At 46.2% G+C, this 15,769-nt stretch overlaps 1 long non-coding RNA gene and 1 other non-coding gene across 2 annotated transcripts in view; both read right to left on the reverse strand.

Annotated features, from left to right (window-relative positions):
- Positions 1–824: 824 nt before the first annotated feature.
- LOC144158471 (uncharacterized) overlaps positions 825–15,769 on the reverse strand; it is a 45,019-nt gene continuing 30,074 nt past the window's right edge. The window contains exon 4 of the long non-coding RNA XR_013320075.1: positions 825–1,036. This is a non-coding gene — a long non-coding RNA (uncharacterized LOC144158471). The remainder of the gene's footprint in view (positions 1,037–15,769) is intronic.
- Trnat-ggu (transfer RNA threonine (anticodon GGU)) lies at positions 13,192–13,264 on the reverse strand. Its single transcript has one exon. It is a non-coding gene; the product is annotated as a tRNA-Thr (tRNA).

Below are 15,769 nucleotides of genomic sequence, written 5' to 3' on the forward strand. Positions count from 1 at the left end.
GAAGCAACATTAAAGGTGTTTATGTGGGAGCCTACTATTGAGAAAACGTGCCCATGATCCTTACGACTTAATCAGCACCTCAAGGAAAAAGCCTTAATGTTCACTTCCAGTGGCTTCCTTTCAGCGTACATGTGCAAGGATACGAAACTGCTGATGCGTTGACCAGATAAGCACTTTCCCTGCTTAGATTGTTGAGAGCGATGCCCGACCAGCCAGTGCATTAAAAACCAGGTGATTACCAAACATTTCAGGTCCTCGTGAACGCACGGTACGAGCCTTGTGCTACTCAAGGAATAAAAAAGTTGAGGTGTCGGTACTGTTGCGAATCCGGCAAAAATTTAGCACAAAAACCAACGTAATCATATGGACTGACTCTGAAATTATCGCCCGTGTCTCCACCTTGTGGCGTGGGTGGTGGCGTCACACATTGTTTCATGGATTGCACAGTGCATGTGATAGAACGCTCATCTGCAATAAAAGAACTTCAAAGAATAGCAACCCTACATGCCTCATTCGAATGCATACTATGCCCGGAAGGACACCTGATGTCTTTGCGAGACTTGTGATGCCTTGTCTTAAAATGTGTTACGTACACAGACCTTTGGGGCTTTTGGTGACTGGAGCAAACATTTTTAGAAGATGCCAATTCTGCGGAGTGATTGCCGGCATGCCTCGCCCGGCTAGGGTCGCCCGTTTGCTAATAGGCTGCAGATAGTGAAGATGAAAGTAATAATGATGATCATGATGATGATGATGATTGTGAAGCCGGCCGAACGTGAGCTTCTATTTCATAGACAAGAGAACGATTTATTTGAATATTTTCAATTTTTTCCAAAATTTGGCATTATTTTATTTTTGTTGCAGGTCTTCCAGGGATTGTTTTTCTTTCACAAATCTAGTCCATCGTCTATGTCATTTGCCAGGGATTAAAAAAAAGGCTGTCCTGCTTGCCAGATGGAACGCAGATTCCCAAACCATTAAGACCGTTTGGACTGCACCGGTAGCCTTTGCAGCAGGATACGCGTGCAATAGAGCACTGAAACAAATGGTAGAAGCGCATTATATAAACGCAGGCACTTCGCACATCGTCGGCATCAACGTGGCAAGATTAATAGCACCGAAAATGACCACAAACCAACACTGTTCACAGATGTGTTATATGAAGTTCAAGTTGCACTTGCCTTCCTGTCACATGCGAGATTTTCATGGGGAAAATAACAAGCAGATAAAATAAAAACCCTGCTTCCTTTATTGTATTGCTTGAGCTGATATAGAGACTCCTCCCCTGACGCACGCGTGACTTTCTTATCGCACGTGTTAAGCAAAGAACTTTTGGTGCCAGGAAACGTAAATGTGCTGAAAAGTAGTAGACAATTCACATTTCAAGGATTTTCACGCCAAAGCTAAACTTTTCTTCCGAGGCGCACCGTTTCGAAAGACGACGGAATTGTGTGGACCTCTGGTGATCTTCTAAGTCACCAGAATGCCGGCACAACAACATGTCCTTTTGCCCCCACTCAAATAACAAACGCCATGCAGGGTCGAACTCCCTTCCTTGTTCTTAGCAGTGCATACCTGTTATGTAGTCTGACGGGTTGAAATAAATGCCGTTTTTTCTCAGGTATAATAATTTCTGTAAAATTAAATTATCGCTGGAAATATTAAACCCAAAATCGTAATTCAGAATGTTTTTTTTTTTTGGACTGCGGACAATACAATCCATGTTATTGCGCTATTGTACGCTCAGAGAGCGCAGTTTAAAATGTAAAATAAAACACTGTAGGAGATGACAAAGTTTAGGAACAGACTTAAGACTGCAAACTCGAGTAATCAGGAAAGCAATACATTACTTAAGTATGTCGTAGTTAGGTGACCTCTGTTGCGGCAATTTCTTCGTCAAGGTCAGAATACACGTCTGGGGTTTTGCTTTCCGTCGTAGCAGTTCCGAGGGTGATAGTTAGTAACAGTTATAAACGCAGTGAGGACCTGGCTCTTCCTTCGAAGCACGTTTGTGTTCCCTTTCATCTCCATCTGAAACCACTTTCATAGCTGACTGCGTGTCGCCGCTGCCCCTGAGGTAGTCTATCGCAGGCGGTTGTTATTTTCCTAAGTGTGCCATTTTTATTTAAGTAATTGGGAACAGTTGAAAGGAAGTCTCCAACGAAGTATCTCAAAATATGCCATTCTATGTGCTGTTTCATCAATATTTCCACACTGCAAGCCCGGGACCTGTTATTTCAATGTGAAGAATAAGCTCGTGCCGCCCTCAACGAATACCTTTTTTAAATTACACTACAGAACACTGCCAGCAACATTGAATGAAAACAAATGGTTGTTTGTGCTGTGGTACGCCAATTTCTTTTGGAAGAGGCCGGAGGCAATACAAGCCGCTTTCATGAAGGGCTGGGATAATATGTTTTTGGACGCCCTGCAGATAATTTTAAACAATAATTTGCCGCTCACGCCTCATTGTATTAGGTGCCTATTCGTAAAAAACCTACAGTTTACCAAGTGACTGTTCTGCTTTTCAATGTATGCAATACCGAGAAGTAGAATGGCTTTCGGTCACTTCAAAATGCGTGCATGCAGTTTCCAGTTCCTTTTCTCGGTATTTCATTCGGTTTACCAAGTGCATGTGCTGCATTGTAGTAAAACCTCTGGAGATTTGGACTGTTTTATGCGTTTCCTCCACCAATGTTGGCCAGTAGTTGTACACATAGATAATCACATGTTACGTATACAAATCACGAAAATGACAACCATAAAAGAAAAAATGTTGGCGATGTTACAGGAGATGGGTGTTAGCTGCTTTCTGGCGGACTCGGGTTTGAACCATGGGGTTATATTTTTTATTCTCTTCTTATTGTTTGTAGTTTTACCCTCTTTCAGTCACACTTTCGCAATACGCCGCATTTTTGCATAATGGGCAAGTTAGTGCTATCGGAACAATATTTTAAAAAGTCCTCAAACAGTTTTGTTACGACCAATCTCACTAATAAACTTTGTGCAGTGACATTTACAACAGATAAAGAAAGATGGTAGAACTACTCCAAAAACATTTCTAGACTAACACTAGCACTGCCGCAATACGGACTGTGTATTTTCCACAGTGCAGTTCCCATCTCTGACTTTTATTTTGAGATAATATTCTAAATTCATGACGCTCACGCAGTTTGTTATATAACGCGTTTGTACCCCACGAAAACTACCACAGCCAGGGGCATTAAACGCACGCATTAAAGACGGGCCATGTTGCACGACTATAGCGGACCGGAAGTCACTTACCTTGTAGTCATCGCACACAATAAAACCAGAAAATATTTCAGCCAATTTATCTTATTAAGTTCTTCGCATCGTACTTCTGGCTTCGCACAAATATATTTCTCTAGCATGACGCTTCAGCTTCCTTTTCTCGACAAAGCTCCCTCCAAAAGCAGTGTTGCAAGCTACAGTAGTACAAGCTACAAACTTTAGGACAAATACTTTTCAAAATTCATATTTCGATAATACAACATAGGTTCAACCAAGGGTTAAAATTCGGTTTCTTGCAGACGGTTTTCTTTATTGCCGGATAACATGCCTAAATAACCAGTGTAGAAGGACCTAACTATTCATGCTATCACTACCTGGGGCGACTGCTTGGACATGAATATAAACGGCGACAAAACTGTAAGGTTGGGTTCCACTAACGAGAAACCACCACCAATATACTTGGATATAATATAATATGAAATTTTATTTTATAACAGACAGCTATAAATATCTTCGCGTCACAATTCCTAGCAAACAACTTAATACACGCGCATTAAAAGCTTTTGTTGATGAGCACAGAGCAAATTAGAATTCTGATTCGTGTAATTAGGGCTCCCTAACCACCAAATTTCGCCGACGTAATACGGTTGTCCAGTAAGTCTGGGCTGTTGTTTTGTATCACCAAACACAAATTGCAATGAACAACCTCGAAAGAAGCAAACTGGTTCGTGAATTTTAACCGAATGCGAAAGTTTGCTCTCTCTGCAGCATGACTTCTGTGCGAAACTGATGAATAATATTATTTCAACTGTGAAATCTCGAAGGAAAATGCATATACTAAATTTCCTTTCTCTCCTGCCTCGCAAAAAATATACAATACATCTACCAAATATCCTTAATCCGTTATTGCTCTGTTCCAGAAGACGTTACATTACATCAATCCTGCATCTGACAAAGTAATATTGTCAATAATGTTTTTGCTCGCACACTGCCAGTTTAAAACCAACTTCCCTCGTATATTTTTATGGTCGAAACCTACAAAAATTCGTTACTTGTTGTTATAAAAAGGGTTTTATTTTTTACAAACTGTGTTGCTAATGTGTAAAAAGTAAATAATTATCATTTTATAGAACTCAAGAGTGTTACGCTAGGAAGATTTATAAACTGCTTGAAAGCTTCCGACCGGTTTATTCACCCAACTCTTAGAAACTTCGGTATATGGCATCAGAACTAAAGCCGTATAAATACTGACCACCATATAAATAAGCACTTCGATTCAATTCCAAAGTTATTTACTTTCAAACGCCGTGACCCTCAGGGGAGCAATGTAGAGCTGTTGGTCATTATATAAATCAATAAATAAATATGTATATATATATATATATATATATATATATATATATATATATATATATATATATATATATATATATATATATATATATATTTATTTATTCATCATAATCATCATCACCAGGCTATCTACTCTACGCCAACTGCAGGGCAAAGGCCTCTCCCATTAATCTCCAATTACCCCAGCCTTGAGCTAAATAGTAGCAATTTATTCCCGCAAACTTCTTGATCTCGTCTGCCCATTTAACTTTCTGCCGCCCCTGCCACGCTTGCCTTCTCTAGGAATCCAATCTGTTACCCTTAATGGCCTAGGGTTTCTTGCCTTCGCAATACATTCCCTGCCCATGTCCAATTCGTCTTCTTCATTTCTGCTAATATACTCTTAACACGCGTTTGTTCCGCGACCCACTTCACTCTCTTCATTTCCCTTAATGTTACACCTATCGTCTTCTGTTCAATCACTCGCTCAATTGTCCTCAATTTGAGTTGAACCCTTTTAGTGAGCCTCCAAGTTTCTTCCCCGGAGGTGAGTACTGGTAAGGTGAAGCTATCATGCACTTTCTTCTTCAGGGACAATGGTAGGCTGCCATTCAAGATCTGAGAAAGCCTGCCGAATGCACTCCACCCCATTTTTATTCTTCGATTATCTCTGCCTCATGGTTCGGATCCGGGGCCGCAACTTGGCCCAAGTAGATATATTCGCTTACCACTTCCACTACCTCGCCTCCTATCCCAAACTGCTGTGCTGTCCCGAGGTTATTGATCATTACTTTTGTTTTCAGCATATTAATTTTCAGGCCCACGGTTCTACACTGTTCGTCCCGTGCGGAAAGCATGCTTTGCAGTTCGTCCCCCGAGTTACTTAGCAAGGCAACGTCATCAGCAAATTTGAGGTTACTGAGGTATTCTCCATTAACCCTTACTCCCACCTGTTCCCAATCCAACGTTCTGAATACTTCTTGTAAACTTGCTGTGAATAACATTCGAGAGATTGTGTCTCCTTGTCTAGCGCCCTTCCTTATAGGTATTTTACTGCTGTCGTTATGGAGGATGATGGTGGCTGTGGACCCATTGCAGATATCCTCTAGTATTCTGACATAATGCTCATCTACCCCCTGGTTCCCTAATGCCTGTATGACTGCTATGGTTTCGACCAAGTCAAATGCTTTCTCATAATCTATGAATGCTATGTATAGTGGTTCAGGATACTCAGCGCACTTTTCTATCACCTGATTGATCGTGTGAATATGGTCCATTGTTGAATAACCTTTACGGAACCCTGCTTGTACTTTCGGTTGACTGAAATCTAAGCTTGCAGAAATTCTGTTGGCGATTACCTTGGTAAGTACCTTGTAGACGACTGATAGTAAGCTGATCGGCCTGTAAATTTTCAAGTCTTTCATGTCACCTTTCTGATGGATTAGGATGATGTTCGCGTTCTTCCAAGGTTCCGGTACACTTGCGATGATTAGGCATTGTGTATACATGTTTGCCTGTTTTTCAAGTACAATTTCTCAGCCATCCTTCAATAGGTCTGCTGTTATCTGATCCTTCACAGGTGCTTTGCCCCCTTTTATTTCTTTGAAAGCCTTCCTTACTTCTTCGGTTGTTACTGGTGGGACGTCTATCTCCTCTCAACTACTTTCTCTTTCGCCATTATCCTGGACGTCCCGGCTACTGTACAGATCCCTATAGAACTCCTCGGCCACTGTGACTATTTTATCCCTATTTGAGATGACATTGCCTTGCGTGTCTTTAGGTGCATACATCTGATTTTTCCCCACGCCAAGGCGCCTCTTCACTGCTTTCATGCTACCTCCGTTCTTTACAGCGTATTCGATCCTCTCAATATTATGCTTGCGTATGCTTGCGTATGTCAGCTGTCTTACGCCTATTGAATAACTTCGAAAGCTCCGCTAGTTCTATGCTCTCAGCTGGGGTGGAGATTGTCATGGTTTGCTGTTTCTTAATTAGATATTTCGTCTCCTGGGTAAGTTTACCATTATCCCGTCTAGCCATCGTGCCCCAGACTTCTACTGCACACTCTGTGATAATGCGTTTACGGTTGTCGCTGGCTTCCTGTTTCGTAAGCTCGGCTTCCGCGGTAAGAGCTGAATATCGGATCTGCAGCGCGATCCTGAATTCTTCTACTTGACGTCTTACTGTTACTGCATTAATCGGCTTCTTTCGTACTATCTTGTTGCGGTCCCTCATAAAATCTAGGCTATTTCGAGATCTCACCATACCGTTGTCACTACACTTTACCCTTCCGAGCACCGATATATATATATATATATTGTAACGATGGTTATGAATGAGGACTGGAAAAAAGGTTTATTTACAAGGCGAACTTGTGCCCAGAAATGATGCGCTGCTCGTAGACTCCGAGCTGGAACGTCGTCTACCTCCTCTTCTTTTCCTCTAGTGCCACTCGTCGTCTTCTTCCTTGCCTTCCACTTGTTCGCTGATGCGTGACGTCAGTTTCCAGTCAATGCGTAATACTCAAACATGTTTCATTACTCCCCCCTCCCGGTAGGCATCGACCCGATGCCGTGAGCACGCCGCGCACGAGGTAACAAAAGAAGTTCACAGAACAAACGGACGGGGGAGGAAACGCAGGTTCACAAGACGGGGTCCGGAACAAGGAAAAAAAAATAAGTGCATGCACAGTAGGTCAACTGGTAGTGTCAAATGTCCGGGCATGGTACGGTTTAAGGCGCACCACGTGAACGACTTCAGCATGTGGCCGCCGTCTAGGGGAAATAGGTGCCTCGCTCTCTGGTAGAACCTCGTAGTTGACGTCTGACACACGGCGGATAACTTTATAGGGCCCGAAGTAGCGCCGAAGTAGCTTCTCTGAAAGCCCGCGGCGGCGAATAGGCGTCCACACCCAAACGAGATCGCCGGGTCGGTATTCCACGAGTCGTCGTCGCAAGTTGTATTGTCGAGCGTCCGTTTCCTGCTGCTTGCGAATGCGGAATCTAGCGAGCTGACGGGCCTCTTCCGCTTTCGTCTTGATGTCGTCAATTTCGGTGCCGGTTATCATGCCGTTGTCGACAGGGAGCATTGCGTCGAGGGTTGTCGTGACTGGGCGGCCAAACACAAGCTCAAACGGCGTAAATCGCGTCGTTTCCTACACAGCTGTATTATAAGCGAATGTCGCATACGGGAGAATTTCATCCCATGTCTTGTGATTCAGGTCCACATACATTGACAACATGTCAGCTAAGGTTCGGTTAAGACGCTCTGTAAGGCCATTTGTTTGGGGGTGATAGGCGGTCGTCTTGCGGTGAGTAGTGTGCGTTAGGCGTAAGACTTCTTGCAGGAATTCGGCTGTGAAAGAGGTGCCTCTATCGGTCAACACGATGGCAGGCGCACCATGTCGGAGGACGATGTTGCTCAGGAAAAAATTAGCGACCTCTGCAGCGGTTCCACGGGGAAGGGCCTTTGTCTCGGCATAGCGCGTTAAGTAGTCCGTGGCCACGATGATGCACTTATTCCCCGAGGCTGACGTCGGGAAGGGGCCAAGTATATCCATTCCGATTTGCCAAAACGGCGCGTCGGGGGGGTCTAGCGGATGGAGTAGGCCTGCTGGTTTTACCGGAGGTGACTTCCGGCGCTGGCAATCACGGCATGTTCTTACGTACTGTTTGACCGATTCCAGCAGTTTTGGCCAGTAGTACTTTTTGCGAATTCGGGCAAACGTGCGGGTGACGCCTAAGTGCCCAGCCATAGGTTCGTCATGGTACGCTTGCAAAATTTCCCTACGTAGTGCTGATGGTACGACGAGCAGGAATTTCTCGTTACTGCCGTCGTAACTCCGCCTATAGAGCACGTTGTCACGTAGACAGTACGAAGCTATTCCCCTGCGGAAGGTGCGGGGCGGCACCACGGTGTCATCTCGCAGGTATTCGATAAGCGGTCGCAGCTCCGCGTCGGCCAGCTGGCAGTCAGTCATATCCGTGTTGTGGATGATCCCGATGAAGGGAAAGTCCTCATCCCCTTCGGACGAACCCGCGGAAGCTGGTGCCCGTGACAAACAGTCAGCATCGCTGTGCTTGCTTCCGGACTTGTATACGACCGTGACGTCGTACTCCTGCAGTCTTAAACTCCAACGAGCTAGTCGCCCCGATGGGTCCTTCAAGCTCGCGAGCCAGCAGAGGGCATGGTGGTCGCTCACTGCTTTGAATGGCCTGCCGTACAAATATGGACGAAATTTGCTGATTGCCCAGATGACGGCGAGGCATTCCTTCTCGGTCGCCGAATAATTTGTTTCCGCTTTGGAAAGGGCGCGACTCGCATAAGCTATAACTTTTTCTACGCCAGCTTGCCACTGGACAAGGATAGCACCGATTCCCACGTTGCTGGCATCTGTACGAATTTCCGTATCGGCGGCATCATCGAAGTGAGCTAGAACTGGCGCAGTTTGAAGGCGGCTACGCAGCGTGTCAAATGCCTCCTGCTGCTCTTTTCCCCAGAGAAATAGAACGTCATCTTTTGTAAGTCGCGTGAGGGGTTCCGCAATTCTTGAGAAGCCTTCCACAAAGCGCCTGTAGTAGGCACAAAGTCCCAAGAAGCGTCGCATGGCCTTCTTATCGGTAGGTCGAGGAAAAGAAGCGACGGCAGTCGTCTTCTCGGGGTCCGGCCGAACGCCGGCCGCACTTACAACATGGCCGAGAAATTTAAGCTCCTCGAAGCCCAGGTGACACTTCTCAGGCTTGATTGTTAAATCTGCAGAGCGGATGGCCTCTAGAACACGTCTCAGCCGTGACAGGTGTTCTTCAAACGAGCTAGAGAAGACAACGACGTCGTCGAGATATACCAGACACGTCTGCCATTTTAGCCCAGCGAGAACGGTATCCATCATGCGCTGGAACGTAGCCGGCGCAGAGCATAGGCCGAAAGGAAGCACCTTGAATTCATAGAGGCCGTCCGGTGTCACGAATGCCGTCTTTTCACGGTCCCGTTCATCAACTTCAATTTGCCAATATCCAGATTTCAGGTCCAGGGAAGAGAAAAATTTGGCGTCGCGCAGGCGGTCTAATGTGTCATCAATTCTTGGGAGTGGATACACGTCGCGTTTTGTCACGCTGTTCAATCTGCGGTAATCGACACAGAAACGGAGCGTGTTGTCCTTTTTCCGGACGAGCACGACGGGTGAGGCCCATGCACTTTTAGACGGCTGAATAACGTCATCATTCAGCATCTCCTTCACTTGTTTTTGAATTGCTTCACGCTCAGTTGGGGACACCCTGTATGGATGCTGATGAACAGGCCGGGCGGATTCGTCCGTTATGATGCGGTGTTTCGCCACGCGAGTCTGGCGAACTTTAGACGTAGTGGCGAAGCAATCAGAAAAATCGCGCACCAGACTCATCAAAGCATCCTTTTGAGTGGCTGAGAGGTTTGGGTTAATTTCGACCGGTAGCATGACGTCAGCTGTCACTGAGTCCGGTGGCGCCGTTCCCAGTGTAGCTAGATGCGTGACGTCGGCGGCCTCTTCGATGAACGCGATAGTGGTGTTCTTCGCGAGATGTCGACGCTCATTACTGAAATTAGTGAGCAAAACCGACGCGCACCCATTTTTCAGTTCGACAAGTCCCCTCGCGATGCAGATACCCTTATCCAGGAGTAACCTCATGTTTCCTTCGGCTATTCCTTCACAGTCATGGAATGCGTCATTCTTTACCTTGACGAGCACGCTGGAGCGAGCGGGAAGCGTGACACTGTCGTCAGCGATGCGTAAAGCCGTGTCGCGTCGGTTTTCGATGCCACCTCCGATGGCTTGTTTTGTGGAGAAGCTGATCGTGAATTTCTCTAAGTCAATAACCGCGCCGTTTCCTCGTAAGAAGTCCATACCAAGAATTAAACTTTTTGAGCAATCGGGGAGCACGATGAAGGTGCCGATGTATGTGAATCCATGGATCGTGATTCGCGCCGTGCACCTACCCACAGGGGTGATCAAATGGCCTCCGGCAGTACGGATCTGCAAGCCAGCCCAGGGAGTGAGCACCTTCTTCAGTTCTGTGGCCAACGTCTGGCTCATAACGGAATGGTCCGCACCAGTGTCGGCCAACGCAGTAATCTCGCACCCGTCGATTTCTACAAATACGTCGCATGTCACATGTTCAGTGGCGCAGCTCCCGGTATGCGTTTGGCCAGCCGAATCTTGCAGTTGTCGTCGTCGTCGTCGCAATGGAGGATCTTGATTCATGTCGACGCCAGCGGCCTCACCTCCCGGGGTCGCTGACCTCAGTTTCCCCGTGTTCCAGGGCTGCGCGATGAACGGTCCGTGGAATTCGGGGCAAAGCGTGGGCTCAGGGATCGGCGTTGCATAGGGGATGGCGAACGGGACTCAGAGCGTCGTGGCGTGAAGGGTTCATGGCGTTCGGCGAGGTAGTTTTCTATCTCCGGCGGGCGCTCACCATATCTCGGACGCGGCGCATTCGGTGCGAATCCTCGCAACCCAGCACGACGGTAGGGACATGCACGGAAGACATGTCCTTCTTCTCCGCAGTGGAAACAAAGTGGCCTGTGGTCGGGAGTGCGCCAGAGGTCACTTTTGCGTGGGGGCATTTCCCGCGGGTACGGCAGGTAGCTACGAGGCCTGGGGTTGAATAGCGGCTTGGGCGCAATGCTGGCGACGGTCGGGGGTGCGCCGTAATAGGGTTGCCGTACGGCGGCTGCGTACGAACACCGCGGTTCTTCAGGCAGCGGTTCCTCCGCCGGCTCAGGAATCCGCACCGCTTGCTTCACTTCTTCCCTTATAATCTCAGCGATGGACATTGTCGGAGGTGAAGCTTGGTTGGCACGGAGCGCCTGGAGCTCTTCTCGCACGATTTTCCTCACCAGTTCGCGAAGGTCGTCGAAGTTGTTCCCCAGCCCTGTCATGCAGTTTACGCTGGAGATGGTGGCATCAGCTCGGTAGTACTGCCGTGACCTTAGCTGAAGTGCCCGTTCTATTGCGGTGGCCTCCGCAATAAACTCGGAGGTCGTGCGCGGAGGGTTCCTCACGAGCCCGTCGAAAATCTCCTGCTTCACACCACGCATTAGGTGCCGCACCTTCTTGTCGTCCGCCATGGATGAGTCTGCGCGTCGAAACAAGCGCGCCATGTCTTCTGCGTACATGGCGACGGACTCGTTGGGACGTTGGATCCTCGCGTGTAGTGCAGCCTCAGCTTTCTCTTTGCGGTCGATGCTAACGTAGGTCTTAAGTAGCCGCTGACGGAACTCCTGCCATGTAGACATGTCGGCTTCGTTGTTCTCGAACCACGTTCTGGCCGCTTCCTCCAGGGAGTAATAAACGTTGTGCAGCTTGCGCTGTTCGTTCCAGCCGTTGAAGTTGGCGGTACGCTCAAACTGTTCCAGCCAGTCCTCCGCATCTTCAAAGGCTTCCCCGTAGAAAGGCTTCGGTGTGCGAGGTTGCTGGAAGATGTACTGAAGAATCGCCTCATTGGGAGGTGTGAGTGTTGCGCTGGCATCCCGTCTACTCATCTTGGGTGTCCGATCGAGCAACGGCTAGCACTCCGCAGGTAGTCCTTGCAGGCGGCGACTGGCGCGCTCGTGAACAGGAGTGATCGGGATGTCTTGACGGGTGCTTGGCGCGTCCGTAAGACCAGGGATCATTTACCCGGCTCATCCACCACTTCTGTAACGATGGTTATGAATGAGGACTGGAAAAAAGGTTTATTTACAAGGCGAACTTGTGCCCAGAAATGATGCGCTGCTCGTAGACTCCGAGCTGGAACGTCGTCTACCTCCTCTTTTCCTCTAGTGCCACTCGTCGTCTTCTTCCTTGCCTTCCACTTGTTCGCTGATGCGTGACGTCAGTTTCCAGTCAAGGCGTAATACTCAAACATGTTTCAATATATATATATATATATATATATATATATATATATATATATATATATATATATATATATATATATATATATATATATATATATATAGATATATATATTTATATTTATATACTTATATATATATATATATATATATATATATATAGAAAATAAGGGTTGGCAGTCAAGAAAACCTCGGAAAGCAAAGGGGAGGTTGTGGTGGGTCATAGAAAGAGATGAAGAATTTTTTGAGTCGAAAAGAAAGTGGTGAAAAAATGCCCGCCGGGTGGGATCCGAACCCACGATCTCCAGAATACCGGTCTGGTGCGATAACCACTACGCTACCGGCGGGGCTGTTTCCCCAGCACTTTCTCGGGTATTTATGTTAAGGTATTTTTGTTTCCTGCACTTGGGGGTGGTAGCCAGCGCCACTCGGACTACTCGGGGTGAAGGGGACCTTCTTTTTAACCCCCGGGTCGTGACTCGAGTGTCTACGACATGTCGAGAGTGGTCGACCAGCGTTGAACCCTCTTAAGCTCCCTTTGGCACCAAGACTGCTAGAACAGAGGCCCTCGCTAAGCATGTAGCGAATCAGAAAATGGGAAATGAGGGGCTCCGTGAAATAAGACAGAAAATAAGGGTTGGCAGTCAAGAAAACCTCGGAAAGCAAAGGGGAGGTTGTGGTGGGTCATAGAAAGAGATGAAGAATTTTTTGAGTCGAAAAGAAAGTGGTGAAAAAATGCCCGCCGGGTGGGATCCGAACCCACGACCTCCAGAATACCGGTCTGGTGCGATAACCACTACGCTACCGGCGGGGCTGTTTCCCCAGCACTTTCTCGGGTATTTATGTTAAGGTATTTTTGTTTCCTGCAAAAATTTTTTGTTCGACTCAAAAAATTCTTCATCTCTTTCTATGACCCACCACAACCTCCCCTTTGCTTTCCGAGGTTTTCTTGACTGCCAACCCTTATTTTCTGTCTTATTTCACGGAGCCCCTCATTTCCTATATATATATATATATATATATATATATATATATATATATATATATATATATATATATATATATATATATATATATATATCTATATATATATATATATATATATATATATATATATATATATATATATATATATATATATATATAGAATAGGTTTCTGGTGAATGGATGTGAAGTACTTATGCATATAACAATGGAAACAACACTATTTATTGACTCAACGTTTCGGACGGGGACCGTTCTTTATCAAGAGTGATACATTAGAGATTGTAAGTTGTTTATATAGTTTTATCATTCTGGGCCCCAGGCGAGGTGACGTACATTTAGGGTGAAAAGAGTTGAGGAAGGGAGAAAAGACCATTAAAAAATCATAGAGGAATGCAGCAATAAGGAAGGGGTAAACATAGAAAGCATGAACATGTTAGAGTGGGAGATGGAACGAGATGAGAAAGCGAGAACTAAAGAGCTTTAAAAAGTGAGAAAGAAAGGCAGGAATAAGAAAGTGCACAAAATAAGAAAGTTGGAATAACTGAGAGAGGGAGTGAACGACAGACACGCATATTTGTCTGGCTAGCGGAGGAGCGATAGGGGACACATGACTGCGTGGTTGACAGGAGCGGCGAGGTGTAACCGCTCTCGGTCAGGGTCGTCTCCTAAAGAGGAGCACTACGCATACGTGCGCGCTCTTTGAAGACCCCGCGTGCGAAGGAGGCGCGTTCTCGTAGCCCTCAAAGAGGATCCCCCATCTCTCTCCCTCTACTTTTTCTGTTTAGGTCACACCTGGCGCCAAAGCCTTAAGGTGGCCGCGTTTCGGAGAAATTTGGGAAGCGGATAGACCGGAGCCGAAAAGGCTGCCGAACTAGGGGCGGTTAAAACGAGCTGCTTAAGTCGTGCCGACGACTGACGGCGAGGATGTCGGGAAGTCCACGTAGAAGTGATGAGTTGTGGGAGGGTAGGCGAAAATCGCCTTGCGTGGCGATACTGTGAAAACATTAAGTTAATAGGGAGTTTAAAAAAGGAGGGTGGTAGAGGCATTCAAACAGAAACAGAAATGCAGGAAAAACAAAAAAAACCGGAAGAAGAAATATCATAAGCGGTTGGAACAAACGTTCTCTCGGTTTTGACATGGCTAAAGTTACTGACAGAGCCCTACATTTTCACACTAAGATGAGCCTTTTAACATGATTTCCGTTGTTTTTCAAGCGTGTTCTTGGTGTTTCTGCACTAACATTGTTCAATATTTAAAAATTGACGCAGACAAACGGCAGCATGTATCCCTTTAGGGTAACGCTGGCAAAGGCAAGAATTAATTGAAGTACGCATCTGGAAAATCGGTGAAACAAGTCAAGGATCTTGAGCCCTTGTTACGAACCAAGGCAGCGGTAACAATAGACAACAGGACTCTCTGGCAGAAGAGCCATCGAAATACAAAGTAAAACTAGCTGTTGTGTAACATTTTTGAGAAAGAGTGGCATTACAAACATGGCGTGGCGGTGCGAACCACATACATAAACACCGGAACGAAATGCAGCAAGCATAGCTGTTGTTTACATTTGGTAACTGAAATATACAGACACAATTAGCTAGTAACTGGATGCAAAAAAATGTCGCATAAAACTTCTGTACATCACACGAAGAGACAGTAAAGGTTACCAGCACTCTCGTTTATATCACTTGCAAAGGTGTTGAATTTCTGAATCAGGAAGGATTCCCGCCCTTCACGGTCGTGATGTGTCCTCAAGCTTGACTGAGGTACTGTGACTGCGAATTTGTCGAAAGGATGCCGTAGTGTGGTGGCGTGCTTGAATATCGAAATGTATGGCAGCGCGATACTAGAGAATGGTGTTTCTCAATACGCATTCTAAGCGGTGTTCCTGTCTGCCCAATGTACTGTGCGTGGCAAAATGTGCATTCAAAAGATAAAAAACATTTTCGCTGTCGCAGTTGTAGTCGCCCTATATGCGGAAGAAGTGTGACCCTGTGCTCGGCAAGGTTACCGTTTTTTGCACCAACGGACAAAGCTTGCGCTGAGCTTTCTCGCACTGACCGGCACTTGTGCTTTTGGAGTTGTTAATTTTAGACGAGGTTACAATGCCATTTATGTTTCTAACTGTCCTGAATACCATTCGGGGAGGATCAGGAAAGACGCGCTTCGTTTATTTGCTTCGGAGAACAATGTTTTAATGCTTTGAAGTATGACATTTACGTTCGCAGCATCGGTAGAAAAAAATGAGAATGAAGTTAGGTTGGCGTTTTGAAGCGGGTGGTTTGGCATCGTTCAGGAGTTCGGTTCTGTCTTTCTTGTCAGCCTTTGCAT

The sequence above is a fragment of the Haemaphysalis longicornis genome, unplaced genomic scaffold, assembly GCF_048455015.1.
Source record: "Haemaphysalis longicornis isolate Haplotype H1 unplaced genomic scaffold, Haemaphysalis longicornis Haplotype H1 scaffold_10, whole genome shotgun sequence".
Lineage (NCBI taxonomy): Eukaryota > Metazoa > Arthropoda > Arachnida > Ixodida > Ixodidae > Haemaphysalis > Haemaphysalis longicornis.